This window comes from Kogia breviceps, chromosome 3 (assembly GCF_026419965.1).
Source record: "Kogia breviceps isolate mKogBre1 chromosome 3, mKogBre1 haplotype 1, whole genome shotgun sequence".
Classification (NCBI taxonomy): domain Eukaryota; kingdom Metazoa; phylum Chordata; class Mammalia; order Artiodactyla; family Physeteridae; genus Kogia; species Kogia breviceps.
In genome coordinates, this window is record NC_081312.1 from 83,272,598 (window position 1) to 83,296,800 (window position 24,203).

The 24,203-nt window shown below is 39.6% G+C and overlaps 1 long non-coding RNA gene across 1 annotated transcript in view; it reads right to left on the bottom strand.

The window, feature by feature from the left end:
- Positions 1-3,833: 3,833 nt before the first annotated feature.
- The window catches only part of LOC136793927 (uncharacterized), a 245,623-nt gene continuing 225,253 nt past the window's right edge, over positions 3,834-24,203 (bottom strand). The window contains exon 4 of the long non-coding RNA XR_010840013.1: positions 3,834-3,905. This is a non-coding gene — a long non-coding RNA (uncharacterized lncRNA). The remainder of the gene's footprint in view (positions 3,906-24,203) is intronic.

Below are 24,203 nucleotides of genomic sequence, written 5' to 3' on the forward strand. Positions count from 1 at the left end.
TTTTAACATAAAACTATGGACTACTTTCATATTTTTCTATGAACAATTCTAAAGTGAATCTTCTCAAACATTTTGGCTTCTGTGAAGATTAGACTGAGTTTTGGTTCTATCCACATAGGATTGAGGAGGCAGGTTTGAAGTATAGAGTTCAGGCTTGGTCTAAGGCATTAACACATGGCATTGTCTACAAAACTCAGTATGAAATGCTCATGGAGGAGACTCTTCAGAAGCAAAACTAAGGAATAAAGCACCTCTGACCCCTTTATACATCTCCAAACTGAGCTTTACCCAATTGCCATTAGGGCTCTGGTTCTTCTTTTTTTTAACCTTCTTAAAATCACACAAACACAGACACACACATACACACACATGCACAATGTCATTCACACAGAGCCTGGCAGAGCAGTGAGCAACGTCTAGTCTCTGAAAGACATTTTGTTAGGAATAAGCAGAGGGACCCCAACTCGGGAAACAGCATATAGAGAAGTTGCTGTGTTAGCCGACTCAGCCTGCTGGGAGTGTTTCCATTGCCCAGGAGGAGGTCCAGAGAAAGGAGAGGGTTCCCACAAGATGGAAGTCTCGTTATTTTACTTTATTTTTTTATTTTTGCAAGATCATCACTCTCAGTGTTGCAACAGGATGGTTTGAAGTGAGCTGCCCATCCATTAGTCACCTCCTGTCAGCTTTCACCCAGCTCACGGAATGGAAAGAACACTAGGGCATTCGGTCTAAATTGGCCGAGGGATAGGAAACACGGAACGGTCCTAAATGGAAAGTATTCAGGTTCAAAACAAGTTTGTAGGGGGAAACCATACAGGAATCCATGTGAGGCAGCCTAGAAATGTTTACATAAAAAGCAGCAAAAGTTGGGGAGAAAGAAGCACCAAAAGAAGAAAGAAGTCCAAACTCATGGATGTCCTCAAATCTAAAGAGGAATTTCAGCAATCAAATGTTCAGCAAGTGTCTGGGAGCCAGGAGTGGGAAGGGGGTTTTGTAGTACCAGTTAGGAGATACATATAAAGGACTTCTAATCTGGAGAATGAAAAACTAAAAGTGAAATACATGGTAAGGTTGTGTTAAACAAGAGATTTTGAACTTATTTTAAAAGGAGCAAATCAAAATAAAGCATAACAACAGTAACAAAGTGTTTCTTTAAACTAAGACCCTGTGGTTTCATTCCTGTTTCCTTTATTTTACCCCTGAAATCAAAGGGATGGGTCTTTTGCTTCCTTGATTTTTCTTCCCAAATCAGAAAGAAACAAAGATAAATAAATGTTAGAGAAATACGTGAGAGAGAAAATGTGCTGTGGAGAAGTTTATAGAAACAGGGCAAAGGAACAGAAAACCCTCTTCTAATAAATTGCTCTGAAGAAATGTCATCTTAATATTTGCTAGTTATTTAATAAACTGATATATTTTTAAAGTTCCAGACTGGAATGATTAGTATAATGGGTAACATTTGAATTGTCAAAACAAAGTAAAAGGGTAAGTACTATTTTTGCCCCCTCTCACAAGGAGGAAACTGAAGTTAAGCAACCTTCTTGGGATCACACAGTTTATGTAGAAGCAGCTGGGGCTTGAACCCTGGTCTGTCTCATGTGAAAGTGCATGTAATTAACCATGAGCATAAATATTCACTCAAAGTCAGTGTCTCTTAGTTTCATTTGAACTGTCCTAAACTTGTCTTAGCAATGACATACTCACATTTTTGGAAACACAATGAAGAAAAGTTTTTGCTGAAATTGTAAAACAACCTTCCTACAGGAGATAACATTAAACCTTCGAGGCACTGTCTGCTAGAAGTGATATCATTGACAAGTGATGGGTGGGACACTAAGCCAGCCAAGCAAATGCCACTCTACTTCCTGACACCCCATGCTTCTCTGTGACAACACTTGTAACCCTCATTCCAAGGCTTGACACAGCATGGGCTGCATAGTAGATGTACAATACACACTATGCATTCAGTAGTTATTTTTGAACTGAAGTGAACATCTTCCATCAAATATTGGCTCAAGGGTCACTTGACCACCTTGAAGCCATCTATGGTAGTCATGACAGTCACACCTGTCTCAATTCATTCTAAGCTCTTTTCCATTTGGCCCTTTGCTAGCTCTAGCTTATGTCACAAAGCTTAACTAAGGATTACATGATATTCATGTAATTAAAAATATTCTGGAAGATATAAATTTCTATGTGGATATTAAGCATTATCATTGTATATACTGCCACACCCTTGGTAGTCATGCTTATGAATCTGTGTTTGTATTTCACATATATTGAGGCATACTGTAGGCCAAACAAGTAACACTTGATTTAATCTCACAACAACTCTCATAGGTAGTTAACTTGGCCCTGCTTTTACCAGTTAAGAATGTAAGGAGTAGAGAAGTTGTGAAAGGATAGCTGCAATATAACAAACTCCGAAGTCTCTGGTTATTAACAAGACCTACTTATGAAAGTAGATTTCATAAGCAAGATTTCCTCCTGTGGATTGCCCTTGGTACTGGTCTTTCTGTTTATCCTATTTAGTAAGTCTCCTCTAACTCCATGGTAGAGTTAGAGTCCCCAGATCCTTGAAGTTAGGTGTGGCTAAGTGGCCAATGAAACCAACAGGTACCAGGACAGGCAGGGGCACAAAGTGAGTGGAAGCGACACATGTCATATCAGTTGGAAGCCTTAAAGAGCCACTGCGTGAATTTCCACAATGCCAACCACTGCCACCATGACTGATGATGCTCGACAGTATGGAGCTGCCATTAGCCTGTGCCCCTGAGAATTAGCAGGTAGAGAAGAGCTCCCAGTTGACCCATGATGATCATAAAGCATAAGTGAGGAATAAGTCTTGGTTGTTAATAACCAGAGACTTGGTGGTTTGTTACCTTGCAGCTAACGTAGTCTCTCCTGACTGATATAAAAATCCAGCTCTTTTCTGGACACGGTCACTGTTGGAATGGAGGAATAGGAAACCAGAAGGGTGGTTGGATCTCATTAGGGGCAGTAAGCTTTTCTCAAGCTTCCCTTAGGAATATTGCATTAAATGAAAATGAGTACACTTCAGGAAACCTGAAGGCATAATGCAAACAAGGATACACAAGTGCTTTACAAATTATAAATCACTCTGCAAATACTAGTTACAACAACACTTAGGTCTCACCCGCAATTGTAGCCATGATTACATGTTTTCTTATTTTGTAAGTCCATAATATTTACTCAGCTCCCACTAAAGAAATGTACTTATTTACAGTGTTTGTGGACAAGTCAAAGAGATCAGAGATAACTTTCCTAATCTATGTAGCAAACCAAATATACATGAGGAAGAATAAGGCCACTTGGTAGAATATGTAAAATTTAAAATGAGTGCTTCTCTGTTACCCTTTTTCTTATTCATAAACTCCAGAGATACTACAGGAGAGATAAGCTCTTCTCCCTCCACACCATGAACACAGAAAGTGGAGCACAGCATGGGGCTAGTAGTTTGCTTAGGAATAGACAGGGATGCCACTACGGAACTCTCACTGCCTCTTCCCTTTGCTCCTCTTGGCACCATGACAGGCAGAGGTGCACAGACTCTGTAATTGTTTTGTTTATGCCAACTCTTTTATAAGGAATAAACTTGAGGCTTAGCGATATATTGTTAGGTTGGAAGGTGACATTATTAAAATTTCCTAATCCCCATGCCTACAAGATTGAGATATTAACAGCATATTTTTCTAAATGACAATGGAAGTATATTAAAGCTTACTAATAAATATGTAAGTCCCTAAAATTCGAGAAAAGACATGCAATGATAATATAAATGCTTCTTCTTACCGCTTAGACGGGAAAGGCTTGCTCAGCATAGCTGGCCTCAGTTAGAAAGAACAGCCATATTAGATAGAATGTGTGGTTCTCACCTATGGTTTCTGGGGGGAAAAAAAGTCTAGACTTAGTCTCTAGAGGCAGATATTGGAACTTTGTCTTTTAGCTTCTGGTTAGTTCTACTGCTACCAAACAAGGAAAAAGCAAGATAAGATTTCCTCCTGTGGATTGCCCTTGGGACTGGTCTTTCTGCTTATCCTATTTAGTGAGTCTCCTCTATGAGTTTTCAGAGCTTCGTGCACACTGTGAGCTGTTTCTCAAACAAAAACCCCTTTCCTAGAGGGCACGAAGCAGAGGCCCCCCCATATAAGGTACAGCCACACCACATGCGGCTCAGAGTCTAGGCTTGTCAAACTTCAAATGGTGCCCCTGGCTGAGTCTCATCTCAGGCCTGTACCATTTTCTCATACTCACTCTTCCTCCAGGAGGAAAGTGCTCTCCCTGATTTCCAACCATTTTCTTCCCGACAGTCAACCTCCACAGACAACACCCACCCTCTCCCATTTCTTATCCAAGTCACCCCTTCCTTCCTTTACTTTTCTCTGGTTCTCTCTTGAGATGGTTTTACTTCACTCTACCCAATTCCATCACATACCCAGATTCACACACCAAGTAAATGTCCATGTGGACAAAGTGACTGCATTTCTGTAAGTAACTCCAACCAAAAAGTTCTACCTAGAATGGGTAGAATTAGGAAAGAAATTCTGCAGACATACCATACCCTTTTCCTGAGATGGTCTAATGATTCTTGGAAATATTTTACTTACTTATACCCTCCTTTGTTCCCCAAAGGATTAAGGGCAGCATCTCTGAAAATAAAACTCATGCCTTCTTTGAAGTCTAGGGTAGCATATGTTGCTGATGTTTGTCAAAAAAAGTAGCAGTTCTTACATTAGTAAGGTACCCTTCCATTCTTATGTTAATAAACAGCAAAGAATTAATATTTAAATTCAAATTGCTCCTGAAACCTTGGGTGAATAACCTTGTCTAGAAAAATGATCTATATCTCAGTTTATATGGTTTTGAGAATTATCACATGTAAACTCTAAGGAAAATAAGAAAAGGAAGATTCTGGAGAGACGCAGATGGGAGAGAGAGACAGCATAACTGCCACAGAAAATGCACTTTGTCTAGGGGTGTCTGCGGACCTGGATTATCAAGATTGTCTGAATTCTGGTTGTTTCTCCACCAGTGTAGCTTGGAAAGGCTTGTCAAGATGTCCACTGTTCCATATTGGATAAATATGTCCCATGGCTGGACCATTTGAGTTCAGTGAGGCCAGGAACTTAAGTGTGTGGTCTTCAACTGTTTCATGAATAAAAAGCAATGAAACTGCTTGAGGGTAAAGATCACTGGGATGGGTTTTTCTTGCTCCCTTGGGAGAAATAAACCAAAATGTTCAACAAAACCACAACTGACTGACTTTCTCACGGGTTTAGAACATGGATACCTCATTCTCAGCGCTCACTCAGTCAACCCTCAGATTGGACATAATGTTTGATTTTGCAAGGTCATTTTGCCACCATGAATTTCTCCTAAACTCTTAAGTAGAGACAACATCAGCAGGGAAAGTGCTGCAAGACCCTTGTCAGCACTGGGAGTTTTTACCGTTGCCTCTTTTTCTTTCTCACATTTGATCACTGACTCGAGGTGAAGTAAGTCCTTCTCGGGGTGGGGCAAGAAGCATGTCTAAGGATGAGTTTCCCTATAATTTTGTCTTTCATTTACTTTTTATAGTTCTGCAGCTAGCTCAGAGGACTCCAGGGACCTTGAGACTAGAGCACAAGATCTTGACATACTGCAAATAAAGGCAAAGGCAGTGAGCAATCTCAGCTCAGCACAGCTGAGAAGGCAGGGGTCAGGCCTGGAAGTCATCAGATGAAAAACTCAGAGCAAAAGTTAACATGAAAATATTGGCAGCTGGTATACCACCAAAACCTCAGCAATTCATTCCTTGCGTCCTCCCTGCCTTTCCAGACCATTAGCTTTCACTCTGAATTCAAAGTTAGGAAAGGATCCTCCTCTTTGCAGAGATCTTATGAGTTTCTGGTACTCGTTAAAGTAGAGTGTCATTCACTCTGATCCACCTTCTCTTTGGGGTACAAGTTGATTCCCTGCAAGCCCTAGTGATGCCTCGGTCTCGCCTACACAGGTCACAGTCCAAGGAATCAGACTCACCTATGTCCCTCAAAAATCTCACTTAAGGGCTGAATACTTACAACATATAAATATCAAACAGCCATTCGTCAGCTCTATGTGCAAATAAGTCACTATCCAGAGAGAGGCTATTTCAATGAGAACCAATAAGGGAGGTTGGTTAAGCTGTCTCCAAAAAGTCAGTGAAGGTTGAGCAAGGATAAAGGGGGGTTTCCCTGTTAGGAAATGGAGGGAAAAAGGGAAATTCCCTAAATAAGAAAAAAATTAGGACAAGGCCACCCAAGTAGAGAGACACCCCTAAAAAGACTGGTCAGTGTGAGTTGACACTGGAGCAGATGTTAAAAGAAATGGCAAACTCTCTTTCCCAGAGGTCAGCTGGCACCCGAGGCCCAGTATTGGGTTTATTAGGCCATAGCTGAAGCCTTCCTGGCTCATCTTCTCTCCCCGAAGGTCTCTTGCTAATTAGGGGAGATTTGTAGAGACCTCAGAAGTGCCACTCTCAAATTAGACACTAGATTAACACCCACTCCTTCATTATTTTATACTCTATCTCCTAGGTAGAGTTCACCTGATTTTCAGTGAAAAGAGAGGTGGCCTGAAAAATACGCAAAGCCATGCTGTAGTTAAATAAGAGCTAAAAGTTTCAGCCTACACGTTCCTTTTTAAATGAAGATCCTAGTGCAACTAAAATAGGATGATTCTATTCTAACACATGTAAAGATATTTATCATAGTTGGCAGAACAGAATCATTTCTTCTCAGCGGTATTATTTTATTCCTTTCTCAATGTTTATAAAAGTAGAATCTTTAAAAGGCTAAATTATAAAATATTGTCCCACAGCTGGGCACCAAAAATAAGTCATCAAAATTCAAATGGAAGCACATTGCTCTGGCTTGTTGATCATAGTGTGTAAAGATATAACTAGCTGAGGGCTTCCCTTCCCTGGTAGCGCAGTGGTTGAGAATCCGCCTGCCGATGCAGGGGACACGGGTTCGTGCCCCGGTCCGGGAAGATCCCACATGCCGCAGAGCAGCTGGGCACGTGAGCCATGGCTGCTGAGCCTGCGTGTCCGGAGCCTGTGCTCCGCAACAGGAGAGGCCACAACAGTGAGAGGCCCGCGTACCACAAACAAACAAACAAACAAAAAGATAATAACTAGCTGAAGCTGATGATATCTGACACTGAAAGATGACCCAGCTAATGCATGGCATCAATGGGGTACTGGCTAGCACCACCTTGCAGGAGCTGATTATGTGTGTCTCTTCCCAATTTTATATTCAGTGATCCTACTTAGCAGCTTGAAATTGGCCATAATCAGAGTTTTTAGACAAGGAAATTGGCAAAATCCATAAATCTAAACTTTTCTGTTTATACCCCGCACCCCCAGCCAGTTGTCAAACATTTACCAACACGCCATGGCACAGACTTCTACTTTAATCATAGCTGAGCCTAATTTTTAAAAAAGCAATCATATTTATCTGTTGTATGTTATTATACCAACTCATAGGTTCATCAAGAAGATAGCAACAAGATTTCAATTCAGAGATGGGTATGCAGACAGACAGGATTCTCTCATGATCCCAGGGTTATCTCTCAGTTAACTGACAACAGCTAGCTGGTACCCAAGACTCACCAGCCAGCAAGTAGGAGGCTATGCCCAAACTCAACTTCTCCCAGATCTGAGGTTCCCAAGATCTCTAGATGGTGGCAGCTGGCATTTCCCAGAAATCCCCTTTAAACAGCTGGCACCTAAGCTCAGCTTGTCAGAGGCTGAAGCCCAGATCCTCAGTGTGTCCAAGTGTGCTCCAGTCCAAGCATCTCTTTTCTATAGGAAGCCAAGAGGACAGGGACCCATGCATGCACTGGCCCTTCCAGCAGCCTGTGTCAAATAATGCTGCTCAGCCGGAGTGTTTGCATAATGATGGGGAAACAGACACAAGGGTCCTGCAAAACCACTATTCATCCACTGAGTCTACTTGGTCTCTGTGGATGGCATCTACCTTCCCATTTACCTAGCAACTGACTTACAAAGAAACCACCTATAAACATAGCCTTCTTTTAAATTCTATTTGCCACCCTTTTTACCCCGCAACCTAGCAGTGCCTACAACATTGTTAACCAAAGTTAACTCTCTCCAATGAGAGAGTAAGTGAACATTTTTTATGACAGTTTTCAACAAGCAAAAGGAAACATTTATAGTCTAGGGCCTTTGGGTTGAAACAAGCAAACAAAAAAGAAATGGATTCTAGTATTTGCCTGTAACACATTATGAACTGGCAGAGGACAGACAACATTATCTGCTCATGCAAAATAAGCACAATGAAGAATAGCTTTTTAAGTGAAGACCAAAGTAATCTAGGCATTTGGTGTTACCAACACATCCTTCATTTTGCTGCAAACAGTACAACCACACTCCCCCTGACACACACACCACAAATTCACATGTGCAATTAAAAGATTTTTAAAATTATGCAGATTTGAATGACCACATCAGTTCTTTTGTATGTAAAAGGCTATATTTGAAAAGGGAGATGAAAACGAAAAATAAAAAACAAAATTAATAAGCTCCTGGAGTTCATCCATGAAATATGATTGAGATTAGGAGAAGGGTGAAACTGTGGTCAAGCTCTTGATGCAAAAGCCCTGCTTGCCTGTAACCAGATGTAAATCATAACATCTCCATGGAGATGAGTGGGCAGATGCCCAGTGGTATTTTCATGTCCACATTTAGAGGGTGAGAATTTCAATGGTTTATGGATTCCAAGTCTTTGGGGCTAAACAAGGAATTTTATCTAACATGAAACTCTTCTGGACTCTCTAAACAATACAGCCTGATTTTTATGGGCTGATCGCAAAAGGTTCCTTTATTTCTCTATAGCAGATGCTTCCCTGGTCTTTACGTCACTGTGAAGCTACCTCAGGAAGTGAGAAATATAACTCTAACCCTAAAAACTAGCTTGCTATGCCCAGTGTTTCGACATGGACCATCTCTTGTCCCACTGATTTTATGTCAGTTATTGTTACTTGTCTTCATTTACAGGTACTCAATTGGGAGTGAGATGATTGAATCTGACAACCTTTTAAATTTTATTTTATTATTTATGCGAAAGTAAATGTGACCAGGAATATTATTAGCATTAATGCTTAATACCTAGTAAAACTTGGTGACAGTCAAGAAAAATGTTCCAAGAAATCCAAAGACAAAACCTCAAAACCCTAGCATGACATATCTGGGTCTTGAGTGTCCTCTGATTTAAGATATATCATCAAGATAATGCAATGATTATACGGAACATGGGAGTTGATATTTTAAGGAAATCATGAGGATCTGTGAGCAAGGGTGGAATCGATTTTGATGCTAATAGGGCTGAAGCCATGAGATTCTTCACAGGAAAAGAAGCTACCCTCTCTTTTCTCCTCCATTTTTCTAAATATTTGCAGCCATGACTTCCATATGTGACCAACTCCACAGAAATGTTCAAGATTTTGTTAAGGAGTATGTTGAGATGGGCATTCTCATGTAATGCTCATGAGAGCATAAATTGGTACTTTTAAGGGAGGCAATTTGGCAAAATAAACCAAGAGGTTTACAAATGCTCAATTCTTTGTCCCAGTATTCCTCTACTAAGAATTAGATATGATAGCAAACAAACAAAACACCATAAATTCCCAAGTATAAGGGAATGATTAAGTAAATAAAAACATATCAATAGGAATAAAATAGTGCATTGTTATTAAAAATATTGTTTTACAGAATACTGAACATGTTGAGGATATGTTATAATATTCTATCAAGTGAAAAAAAGACTGATACAAAATTGCATATACATTATGTCCTCAATGTACACATATACACATAAATACACACAGACAGATATAGTAGACAAAACATTGGGAAGAAATATGCCAGAGTATTTAAAGTGGTTATTTCAGGATGGAAGAGTGGAATAATGATGAATTGTATGTATTTTTATTGATACTGTGTTATACTTTCCACTGGTTTACATTGAACAATGGTTACTCAATTTTTTCCAGACTGACATTTATAATTGCAGAAGTGATATAGAAATACTAAAGAAACATCAAGAATTATAAAAATGTATGAAGTAAAAGATGGAAGTAATCTCCCTACTCATTCTCCAGATATCCCCACTTTAATAGCAGGAAAAGTTTAGAGTTTATCTTTCCAGACTGTTTATGTCTATGTGTATATACCGAAGTACATCCTACTTTGGATATATTTGCATGTTATTTTAGAGAAATGTATCATTTTTAATTTACTTTAATTTTTAGAGCTGTTTTAGATTTGCAGCAAAATTGAGCAGAAAGTGCCAAGAGTTCCCACGTACCATATCTCTGCCCGCTCCCCTACCCCAGACAGCCTCCCCCACTACCAACGTTGCACAAAAAAAAAAAACATACCAAAGTGGTATGTTTGTTACAGTCAATGAACCTACATCGACACATCACCATCCAAAGTCCACAGTTCACATTAGGGTTCACTCTTGGTACTGTGCATTCTATGGATTTTGACAAATATATAATGATACACATCCACCTTTATAGTATCACACAGAACAGTTTCACTGCCCTAAAAGTTTTTTGTGCTCCATCTATTCATCTTTCCCCCCAACCCCTAGCAACCACTGATTTTTTTTATTGTGTCCATTGTTTTGCCTTTTCCAAGATGTCATATAGTTGAAATAATACAGTATGTAGCCTTTTCAGATTGGCTTCTTTCACTTAGAAATATGAATCTAAGTTTCTTCCATGTTTTTTCATGGCTTCATAGAATATTCCATGTGTATGTGAGAAGAATGTGTAGTCTGCTGTTGTTAGATGGAGTGTTTTGTGTATGTCTGTTAGGTCCAGTGGTCTATAGTGTTGTTCAATTTTCTTATTGATCTACTATCTGTTATTCCATCCATTATTGAAAGTGAAGTATTTAAGTCTCCTACTATCATTGTGTTCCTATCCATCCCTTCAATGGATAAAGAAGATGTGGCATATATATATAGTGGAATATTAGTCATTAAAAAGGAATGAAATTATGCCATTTACAGCAACATGGATGGACATAGAGATTACCATACTAAGTAAAGTAAGCCAGACAAAGACAAATATCACATGATATCATTTATATGTGGATTCTAATTTTTAAAAATGATACAAATGAACTTATTTACAAAACAGAAATAGACTCACAGACACAGAAAACAAACCTACGGTTACCAAAAGGGAAATGGGGTGAGGAAGGGATAAATTAGGAGTTTGGGATTAACATATACATACTACTACGTATAAAATAGATAGACAACAAGGACCTACTATATGGCACAGGGAATTGAACTCAATATCTTGTAATAATCTGTAAGGGAAAAGAATCTGAAAAAGAATATATACATTCTTATATATACATATATACATACACATACATGTATATGTATGTAAATACATACATCTATATACATACATACATATATACATATATAAATAAAACTGAATCACTTTGCTGTACACCTGAAACTAACACAACGTTGTAAATCAACTATAGTTCAATTTTTTTAAAAAGTCTATTAGTTTAATCGAAGATGTTAGCATGTCAGGTATTTGTTCCCCTGTGGCTTCTGGGTGATTTCTGAGAGATGGGGAAATGTCCAATATTAACCTGTCATTTTAAAACCAGACATGAGTGGCTTTTCAAAAATTCTGTAACCCCTTGTAGTTTTACATTTGTTAATTATATGTTCATATTCTTGATCATTTCTTTCTTACTTTAGGTATGTTCTTTTAGTAATAAAAAAATGAAACAAATTGAAAATTAATAAAATATATTTTCTCCAAGAAGGGTGGCAGTGACCATGATGTGAGTAGCAAAGTCAGAGCTGATAGGAAGATGCAGCCTTTAGTCTGATGGGATTTAGTCTTTGAAATGTCCCCATCAGGGTCCATGACCTAAGAAGTTTCTTTGGTGAGAACTCAGTGGGCTCATTCCTGAGCCTAGCTCATCATCTGGTTATTTTAGGTGCCATTTGAGAAGTATAATGAGAGAGTGAGACATGGGAAAGGTAAGCTTCCCTGAGTGACCTTGAAATTTCTTTTGTAACATCTGTTTTCTTCTCTTTCCCTTGCTGTCTTCCCATCATCAACAGGACTGTCAGGGGCCACTTGCTTTGTCATAACAATCTGAAGAAAATAACTGAATAAAATTTATTTTATTTGAAATGACTTGAAACTTAGATACACTCAGAGCTAGGGTTTAATCTCTTTCTTGCTCAATTATTCAGCCTATAGAAAAGGCAAGCAAGACAAAACAAAACAAAAATGCACTCCTAATTCATACATGCACAGATACCAATGAGATGAAGTGAAATGATGTCACTTTTCTCTTTCTACTTTTATAACTTCCAAGTCATTTTGGTCAAAATTAAATAAGTCAAATCTCTGGTCACAATATAGACATATTACAAATTGTTTTGTGTGTCTACATACATGGGGTTGAGTCCAACTTTCCTCTTGATCATTATAGATTAGGAAGAAGTCATAAATTGGGTATAAATTGGGGAGAAGGTATTTAAATAGTTAAATTTAATATTAATATAAATAATATATAATTATATAAATTAAATAACTAAATACTTAAATTTAAATATTTTGGATTATCCAAAACTCTCTAACTATATTCCCTCAGATAGACTATAATAAGACAAGACTGGGCTTCCCTGATGGCGCAGTGGTTGCGAGTCTGCCCGCCGATGCAGGGGACACGAGTTCGTGTCCCGATCCGGGAAGATCCCGCGTGCCGCGGAGCGGCTGGGCCCATGAGCCATGGCCGCTGGGCCTGCGCGTCCGAAGCCTGTGCTCCTCGACGGGAGAGGCCACAACAGTGAGAGGCCCGCGCACCACAAAAAAAAAAAAAAAAAAAAAAAAAAAAAAGACAAGACTAGTTACAGGACTGTTATTTTTCACAACTACCAAAATGCCATCAGTTACTTAAGTATTTATGCTCAAACAGAAAAGCACAAAGTTGTAATTTTACAATTTTAAGATCTTGAAAACAGATAGTAGACAATATTATCAATCACTTCCAGGTGGTGAGAAGGGAATGAGGAAAAGAAAAATAGGATAGAGTAATAATTCTCAAAAACTTAAACAAAAGGTAGATTAATCACATTATTTCCTTCTTAAAATGTTTGTCCTGGATACAGGTACCCAGTTTACACATGGTTAACACACCATGAAAAGACAATCTATAACCTAAACTACTGCAGATCCTGCCTACATGACTCATATTGCCAGACATTAACTGATTTTGAAGTAGCTGGATTTTCCTCTCTAATTTCAAAATCAGTTTGGCAAAAATTGGAAAAATGTAATGAAAAGCAGAGGAAGATACTCCCAAAGCTACATAAAAATGCATTTAGAAGTTAGATTGGGTTATTCACGATAAAAGCTGCAGAAAAATTAGCCTTCGCATTATGAAAAACACTTGGAAAATATTTTTGAAATTTTGGTGATACCCTGTTCTTTGTGAAGAAAATTAATCATAGTATTGAGTAGAAAACACAAGGGAATTTTCAATGAAATGTTTTCTTTCTTTTTTACTGATGCAATATTTGAAATGGGAGCACAGGGCATTTTTCTGAGCAAAGCAGTTGTCAGAAAGCATTACTCTTTTCAGCAAATCAGCTGTGGTCTTCTTTAAAAAATAAATGTATCTATCTATCTATTTATTTATTTGGCTGCTTTGGGTCTCGTTGCTGCATGCAGGCTTTCTCTAGTTGAGGCAAGTGAGGGCTACTCTTTGTTGTGCGTGGGCTTCTCATTGCGGTGGCTTCTCTTGTTGCAGAGCATGAGCTCTACGCATGCAGGCTTCAACAGTCGTGGCATGTGGGCTCAATAGTTGTGGCGCATGGGTTTAGATGCTCTGTGGCATGTGGGATCTTCCCAGAGCAGGGATCGAACCCATGTTCTCTGCATTGGCAGGTGGATTCTTAACCACTGCGCCACCAGGGAAGTCCCATCACCTGTGGTCTTCTGAACAAATAACTGTAGACATCAAATTAAAAGATATGAACTCAGTCTCTGTTTCCAATTGAATTGCAGTCTTTATTATTGAGTAAATAATTTATAAGTCTTTTGCATGTTCTTCATGTGTCCTTCCTCTTTTCCAACAAACACACTTATTTCCAGGAAAGAGGTAAAAGCCTTTGTTGGAATCACATGGAGTCCGGATCAGAGTTGGGACCAGAGCCCAGAGCATCTCCCCTGCTGACTCAGAGGTTACCTCCTGGTCATGTTATCTGACTTGTTTTTCTTAAGATCTCTTCACCTTAACTTGGTAGCATGGGGCTTCCCTGGTGGCGCAGTGGTTGAGAATCTGCCTGCCGATGCAGGGGACACGGGTTCGTGCCCCGGTCCGGGAAGATCCCACATGCCGCGGAGCGGCTGGGCCCGTGAGCCATGGCCGCTGAGCCTGCGTGTCCGGAGCCTGTGCTCCACAACGGGAGAGGCCACAACAGTGAGAGGCCCGCGTACCACAAAAAACAAGACAAACAAACTTGGTAGCATGGAAAAACTGTTCTGGTGATCACAGCTGGAAAAAGCAACTCACTGCTGTGTGATAGACTCTTGGCCAAGCAGAAGCTAAAGCACGTCGATGACTTCTACCCAAAGGTAATGACTGTTGGCTCTGACCCATGAATTCCTACCCTCTGGCCTAGGCACTTTACATTTGAGGTTCCCCTGGGTCTACTGGGCTTGTAAAACAGAATCTCTGTGGAAACAGAAGCAACACAACCAAGAGGACTTAGGCAAATATTATGTACAAATTGAGCAACACTCCGACTGGTCATGCTATCAATGACTAATGTACCCAAATCAGTGTGGGTGCTTCAAAATCATCCATCAGAGTAACATAAAGGGATTTCTTATTCCCTATCCCTTCCGATTAGTTATTTCTATGACTCTTTCTCTGTTATTCACCAATACATGGCAAATCATGCCAATTTGTGGAGAATGACACATAGAGAGGGAATGAATATTCAACTTGGCTGTTTCAGCTATGGAAATGAATTAGAACCAAAGGGAATAATTTCAAGTCAAAAACTTTCCCTAGTCTTTAAGTTCAATTTTTTTCTTTTGTGCCAGTAATACACATCCTTCAGGAAACAGAAGAAAAGGAAAAGTTCACCATCCCCCACGACTGACACCCTTCTTCTTGCACACAGCCATTTTTCCCTTTCTCTTGCACTCTCCCCACCTTCCTTCCTCCCTTACTGCCTCTTTCTCATCCACTCTCCCCACCTTCTTTCCTCCTTTTTTTCCTCTTTCTCATCCACTCTCCCCATTCGTTTATTCACTCATCCTTTCAACAAATAGTCATTGAGTGCCAGATGATATTCTAGGAGCTTGAATTCATCAGTGATCAAAGTAGACAGAAATCCTTGCCTTCATGAAGTTTGCAATTCTCCTTTTTCCTGCATGTTTCATTAGCAGTGCTGATATAGTTCAAGGACTCCTAGAAGTACCTGTTCTGTTGCTTTGGTCCACAAGTGCTGTCCCTCTTCCATGACAGCTGTATTTTCTCTGCTTGGAGGTGAAGAGTACACACAGGAGAAAAGAAGAGCTACCCCTAGGCACTGCAGAACTGAGGGATAAAAAATTCTCAATCCTGTGAAGAAACAGCACAACCAAACTGAACCCAAGTGCAGCATCACAGCCCACATAGGCTTTCTAGTCCTCTAGACTGGAGGTTAAGTCAGAGGTTATTGGTATAATTCTATCTGGCATTACAGAAAAGGGTAGGAGTCAGAGTCACACAGACCAGGGGATGCATTTTAGTTCTGCGGTCTGGGGGTAGGTCAAAAAACCTCTTTAGGTCTCAGTATCTTCAACTCTTAAATGAGTTTAACATCATTTACCCTGTGGGTTCTATCATTATTTTATTCATTCATCGATTCATTCATTCAGTGAGTATTTATTAAGCCCCTACTGTGTACTAACACTGCTGTAAATACTGGAGCTATAACAATGAAGAGACAAAAATTCTTGCCTTCATGGACCTTACATGGAGAGAATACAGTCTATAACATAGGTAACTTAGATTCACCTTATCTTTCGGTAACAATAACTGAAGCAATAAATGTTCAGAACTATTCTTAAAGCAGAATAAAAATTAGCATGCATCCAGCATATACATCTTCATTATGTTCTACCTTGAACTTGCTACGCAGATGAGCTCAGCCAGGCCAAGTGCAGCAGGGAAAAGAACTTTAGTTAGTGATGTTTTTCATACACTATGGGTAAAATCACCTACTCCTGCCTGGAAAAGATGCCACATAAGTGTAAGTAAGAGCTAACAAAGTACTAACTACTTAACAACGGTTCCTGTTGGGTATTCAATGAAGCAGATTATCTGAGAGACAAAGGAGCCTGAGGAAGGCTTTGGGGGCTGGGTGACAGCTGCACCACCCAAGACAGCAAGAAGCCATCCTGTGCCCAGGACATCTGATTCCTCCACCAAGGGATGAGGGATATTGTCTTCCACAGCCCCTTCCTTTAGTATCTGATGTTTTCAATTTCTCTTTGAAGTTTATTCCCATTTTCCAAGGCTTAAAAACCATGCCCAATAGAACACTGGCTATGAAATTAATGAATGTGTGTCTCTATTTGTTCTGCCAGGTCATTGAAATCTCTTGACATAATTTTGAGTTAGAGTAAAATTAAAATGTTTTCTTGATCATTGAGTAACACAGAAAGAAAGAAATGGAATTAGTCTGAAAAGATTAGTTTTCACAAGGCCATTTCAGTAACTACCAGAATGTTTTTAGAATCTTCTCTAGTTCCTAAGCAGACAATATGAGTTACCTTTTGCTGTTTAAAAATGGATTTTCTGGTTATATTCTACTTTAAATTCCCTTAGGAAGTAGATAAGGTAGATGTTATAAATAAATAAATATTATAGGAAATTATAGTTACTTTGGGATTTATATAAATTCTAAGAGTAATGAATCTCATTTGTTGGCTAAGATTTAATGTGTCACGGGACTCTACTGATTTGAATCCATATTATTTATCCTATGTCCTTTTTCATACACTATTCTCCTACTTTATTAGATCTCTTTATTTTTTTTATCCAAATAATACTCTCTCTAGGTCTCTGAAGATTTAAGAGTTCCATGAAAGCATGGATTTTTGTTGTTTTGTTCACTGCTGTATCTCCAGAGCCTAAAACAGTGCCTAGTATAACAGTGAATGGTCAATATTCATTGACTGTTGAATGAGTTTAGGTCTTAAATTTTAGATGATGATAGCTAATATATAGCACTTAGTATGTGTCAAACACTTTTCTAGGAACTTTACACATACTAATTTATTTAATCCTCAAAATATAACCCTCAGAGACACCGAGTGGATACAAATTTGTCCAAGTTTGGTGACAGAAGCAGAATTTGAACTCAGGTGGTCTGGCCCAGAGTCTGTGCAATTAACTATCATGCTATTACTGACTCTCTAAGTTAGGATAGTTTTTTAAATTAATTAATTCTTAATTTTCTATTTTTAAAACCATTTTATTATGAAATTAATTTTAGTCTTTTATGCATTTGATATTACATTTATATATTTATAAAAACCCAAAGGTACAGAGAAGCATAAACCTGAACGTCTCTGTCCTCATTGTCTTTGAGCCAACAAGAGGCAGCCAACAGACAGCTTCGGTCTATTGTGGCTCTGCCCTCTCTAGACAAGTAACTTTGGGCAAACTACTTAATCTTTCTGTGCCTCACTTCTTGTATGAAAAGCGGGCATAATAATGATAGCTCCTTCATAGACTTTTTATGAGGATTAAATGAATTAATTTCTGTAACATGTTTAGAATAGTTCTGGTCACCAAGTAGGTGCCAATAAGTGTTTGTTATTATTGGTTTTATTAGTTTTGTGTATCCTTCCAGATATTTTATTCATACACAAGATATACACATATATGCACCCACATATACACTTTCTCTCCCTCTCTTTTTTTTTAATAGTATTTTGTACCTTGCTTTTCTCACATCACTGTCTCAAAACTTTAATTAAAAGATAAGTCCATGAATACATTTTCTTTTGGAGTAACCCATTCTCAGCCTTTCCAATATATCACTTCTTTGCTCACAGAAAGTTATCTATGGCTTCCTGATACTGTTCTATCATTTCTCATTTGGGGGATAGAAATTAAGGAAGAATAGCCATTTTGGGGGCAACATGGGGTTGACAGGCGTTAGCAAAGTCAGTTCGTGGAAAATGAGTGATAGTACACATTCTGACTTTCTGAAACGTGTTTTTTTTGTTTGTTTGTTTGTTTTGCGGTACGCAGGCCTCTCACTGTTGTGGCCTCTCCTGTTGCGGAGCACAGGCTCCGGACACGCAGGCTCAGCGGCCATGGCTCACTGGGCCCAGCCGCTCCGCGGCATGTGGGATCTTCCCGGACCGGGGCACGAACCCGTGTCCCCTGCATTGGCAGGCGGACTCTCAACCACTGCGCCACCAGGGAAGCCCCTGAAACGTGTTCTGATGTCAGTGGCGGTGGCAGTACCGTGAGTTTCTGCATCAAGAGGTTGGGTGGTAGGGAAGGTGGGGCCGGGGGCAACATCTTAGAGCACACTTGCACAGTAACCCCCTGTTTTCACCTAGATTTAATATCTACTTAGGGTGGGACCGTTTGCTGATGAAAGTTACAGAGGAGAAGCGCCAAGCACTGCCCTCTCCCCTTTCCATCAAGGCAATCCTTGGCACTTCCCCTGCTGGCTGGCTGGTACCCCCGCACCTGGCTCTACCATTTGGAAAAACCAACTGAAATAAAACAAACAACAACAAAACAGAGAATCATAAGACTGACTTGCCTTCCTGTAAAACAGGAGCTGCAGCTATGGCCCAGTTGAGAGAGAATTCACCCCAGGGAGTAAGCTACTGGCCAAAGGAGTACATGAGGGGTTAGCTTCCATCATGATTGAATTTAGAGGGTAACTGACTCTTCAACAGGCAGGAGGAGTGCTTCAGAGAGTGGGAGTGTCTAGACACTGGCTGTGGACCAAATCCCCTCTGAGTTGTTTTCTGTGGGACATGGAATCAGGGTGAGAGACCTGAACAGGATTACAGAGGCATCCTGTTCCAAGGAGCAAAAAAGACTGCAGCTGCCAGCAGAGAGCACCATAGACACTAAAATGTAAGGCCTGTGCCTCCTGCAGGAACAGTAGTGGGGGGGGAGGGTGAAAGAGAATAAAAAGCTGCAATCACAGATGTGTCTGGCCCCTCTCAGACACCATCCTTAGTCTTACAAACAAAAGGAAACCTGCAGGACAGCTCTGCACTGCCTTGAATCTCTACACTGAAGTCAGGGGACCCTGTGGACTGCACAGAGATTTTAGGCCAGGAAAAATGTGACTCTCCAGACAGTTTGAATGGCTTGTAGGTCACAAGTTACTCAAGGATGTCAGGGAAACTTGGCAGCTACACACTGACTCTCTGATGATGAAACTTCAGTGCTGTAGGACGTCCCACTTTTGTAAGCTAGAGGCCACAGAGTAACCCCAGACCCCTGTTTCCCAGCCTTTCAATCCTCAGGAGCTTCTGAAGCCTTGAAGAGACTTCATCCCAAACTCAGCCAACCTGGCACTGAAAGGCTTCCTGTGCAACAGGAAGTCCCCAGGCAATGGCAGAATTGGCGTGGCCCATATCACCTTCAAGGGCTACCTCTCCGCTGGCTCTGTGTGCACAGAGCTTTCTTCTGGAATGCGGACACTGCATGGTTTCTTAGCTGTTTCAGCTGCTCTGAACAAACAAGTTCCCATCCTCGGGGAATTGAAACTACACAGTTTCACTCTGTCCTGTTGTGTTGGCAGCTGCCTTTCAGCATTGCCCTGTCCCCACAAAAACCTCAACACAGATCCCTTACTTGCATGGTATATAATAGGACCTTTCATTCCTGCTTTGGCGCATGCACCCCTGGGTTAAGAGTGCCATGGAATAGAGAAAGCATTTCACAGAGTGTGGTGCTGGGGACCCCATCCCATGCAACAGCTGAGCAGAGGCAAGTAGAAGTAATATGCATGCTTGCAGGGAAAGGAGGAAGATGAACCTTGGGAGAACCATTCCTGCAGCCAGGCTGCATGCTCTGAACATCTACTGCATTTGTACTGTGCCAGGCACTGAGAGCAGCACCCAGTATTTGTCCTTAACATGTTTGGAGCTCCCAGGGGGAAAGAGACCACAGAACCAAATGTACCAGTCAAGGTTCTTGGTTACAAGCTGCTGAATCCATCCTTAATGGGACAGCTGGCTCTGTCTGGGAGCCAGGCTCTAAGGTCTCCATTCTGTCTTTATCAGTTACTAGCTAGAGGACCTGCATAACAGTTACTTAATCACTCTATGTTTTAGACTCTCATTTGTCAAACGAGGGCTACATTAGTATGTACCACTTGTAAGCATTAAAATGCTGAATCCATGGGAACTAATCGGGGCATTGCCTGACTCATATTTAACCTTCAGGAGATGTTAGCCATCATTATCATCAATTTATCCTCAATCAAAAAGCCATGGAAGCAGATTCAGAAAATGGCCAGGCACCAAGAGAGGTTGAGAAGCAGGACCCATAGAAAAGTTTATGCCACAGGCACAGCCTGATGAGAATGCTTCTCTGGCACCACTGCCACTACTCACGTTAGACAGCACTGCCACCCCGGCTGGTCACTCCAATGGCCACCACTGAATGCTGCTATCATGCAATCAACTCTAAATTCATTGTTTTCTACCTGCTCCAAATTCAAAGTCCTGTATGGAAGCAAATAAGGGCCATAGCTCAGTTTCCCTGTTTGAGACTTAGACGGCAGGGTTAGGCAGAAGTCACATCTGGTCTACTCTCTTTTCTGTACTGGGAGGTTGTTCTCAGTCTCCTATCAAGGCTCTCACATTGGTGGACTGCTCCACTGTAGTAAGGGCAACACTGACAACAACAAAAACATCAACAACCAAAACAGCAACAACAATAGCAATTGATAAACATCCACACAAAATGAGGGTTCAGTAGTAGAACTATGAAGTTAGGGCCATAGCATTCACTACGTATTAGTTTTTTATTGAAGTATAGTTGAGTTACAATGTTGTGTTTCTGGTATACAGCAAAGTGATATATATATATATATATATATATATATATATATACACACACACACACACATATATATACTTTCCATATGCTTTTCCATTACAGGTTATTACAAGATATTGCATATAGCTCCCTGTGCTATAGAGTAGGACCTTGTTTATCTATTTTATATAGTAGTTTGTATCTGCTAATCTCAAAGTCCTAACTTATCCCTCCCCCCCCTTTACCCTTTCGTAACCATAAGTTTGTCTTCTATATCTGTGAGTCAGTTTCTGTTTTTTAAAGAAGTCCATTTGTATCATATTTTAGATTCCAAACATAAGCGGGTGCACAATTTAGAATCCCAGGTGTCATCCTGGATACCTGCCTCTCCCTTACCCACACTTCCAGTACATCACCTTTCAGTTTCATTGCTTACCCATCACTTAAGTCCACCCACTTAACTTCAATTTCCTAACCCCAGCCACCACCACTGTGCTGTTAGACTATTATATCATCCTCATGGCTGATTCCCCTCCATGGGCCCTATTTAGTCTATTCCCACAGAGCAGCCACAGTGATCTTTCCAAATTGCAGATATAAGACTCCATCATCCCTCCAGTTTTTAATGGCTTCATAAATCTCTTAGGTTAAGGACAAAGCTCGTTAACCTGCTCACAGGGTCCTGCCTGCCTTGGGATCTCCCTCCCCTCTAAATCCACGTGTGCTCTGCTCTGGTTTCCCTTCCTCATTCCACACCAGCCACACTGCTTTCTGTCCAGTCCCGATGAGCCAGATGCTCTCTCTTACCACAAAGCCTTTGCCCATGTTTGGCACTTTTCCCCCCTCTTCTCTTTTGATCCCTATCATTATTCAGTGCTACTTCCTCATGGGGGGCCTTCTCTGACCTCCCTGACCAAGACAAATCTTCTCATTACAGACTCTCACAGCATCCTGAATCTCTCCTGAAATGGCATCACAATTGCCATTTTTCATTTGTGTGATTATATATATATGTTACATGAAAATATGGACTATGTATGATTCCGTTCACCATTGCCTAGCATCTCCCATTTGTTGAGTAGACTGACTGAATGAATGAGTTGAAAAATGGCTTCTCATTGGAGGTTGATATATCCTTGATGTTTCAGGAATGAGTGAGAATTTGTTGGATGGAGGAAAGGAGGAATAAGAGCATTCCAGGAGAGGAAATAGGGAAATCAAAAGTCATAGGACATGCAAGGGAAGGGTGTGTTCAGAGAAAATTTAGCGTGGCCAGTGTGTGAGTGACGGGAGATGGATGAGGAAGAGAAGAAAAGCAGCAAATAAGGCTGGTGAGGGTTGGGTCTGTGTTGCAAAGGTCCTTGAATGCATGCTAAGGAATTTAGACCAGCATTCCTCTGTGGATGTGGAGAGAATCTGATTAAGCAGAGAAATTAAGCATCAGAAATGCAGAATGAGGGTTGAAGCAAGAACATACCTTCTGTCTTTAAAATTTTTAATATCAAAATAGTAACTATGTGTACTTCCACAAAAAAGTTCTAGTTATTCATTGTATAATTAAAGAAAGTTATTTCAAAAATGCCTTAAACTATGTTTAGATGTCTGTTTTAAGTAAGTGCAATCAGATTTTTCTTTTATTCCCTACTTCCAATAATTGTCTCCCAAATGATTATTATTCACATTCCAATGAACAGATGTCATAAAACCAGCTGGAAAAAATCAGTTACATATAACATGATCAATCAATAGAGGGCCTCTGATTTCAGCTCAATACAAGTTATTCCTATTAGGTTGATGATAATAGCTGTGGTAGAATTTAGTTCTAACTGTTTTTTAAAATAAAACCATGCATCTCAAATTGTTTGGACTTGGGACCCTTTACAATCTGAAAAATTATTAAGAACTTCAAAGAACTTTTGTTGATGTGGGTTACATCTGTGAATATTTACCATACTAGAAACTAAAACTTAAATTTTAAAAAATATTTATTAATATATTTAAAAATAACAATAATAAACTAATTAACATACTTAACATATTTTGTGAAAATAACTATTTTCTAAAAGAAAAATTCTCGTAGAACACAGCTGGTTCTCATATCAGTGTACTCTGGTATTTACTCTATTTAATAGTTCATCTGCATTTAATCTGTTGTGTTGTTTTGGTTGAAACTATGAATAAAATCCTGCCTTATGCAGATATGTAGTTGGAAAAAGGAGTGTTTTGATGCCTTTTTCAGATTCATGACACTATATATCAACTTGAAAAGTAGTAGTTTCTTAAAGATCAGTTGCAATATGGAATATAAAACCATATCAATCAAACTTGTGTTCTCTGAAGCACTAAAATTCATCAGTCTCCTTTGCACTTTGAATGGAACTTTTACCCCTGCATGATTGAGTAACACAATGCATTGGTCATTTGGAAAATAACCTTTCACTGAGTTGTGTAGGTTTTCCAAATTTTGACACATTTTATTATACCGTATCAAAAAAATCACACTCATACAATAACTATAAAAGGAATACAACCTTTAAAAATTGTAAATCACTATGTTGTACCCCTAAAACTTACAGAATATTGTACATAGACTATATCTCAATAAAATAAATAAGTTTTTTAAAAAGGAAAAAATTAACATCACCACTAATCTTATCAAGAAAGGTTTTTAATATTGAGAAGCTGCCAAGCTCCTGGTGACAAGTATAAGTTTTCAAAAATCTAATTTTACCCGAATGCTTAGATTCTATCACTGGCAACAAATTCCACAGTTATTTTTCTTGAAGTGACACTGACTTTATTAATTTCAAGAAAGTGTCTGCCAAATACCCAAGTCTGAATAGCTATAACTTGTCATTCTTTCAATAAAAATGGTGTTCCATTAAAAACACGTCTAATTTAGCTTGAATTCAAATAAATGCGCCACATGCTTTCTTTTTTAGACAACCACCATACATCAATATGCAACAGGAGTGCTTGATGTGTTACTTCTCATTTTGTCACATAGGTATTAAAGAAAAGTACTCAAAGATCAAGACAATAAAATTAATAATTCTTC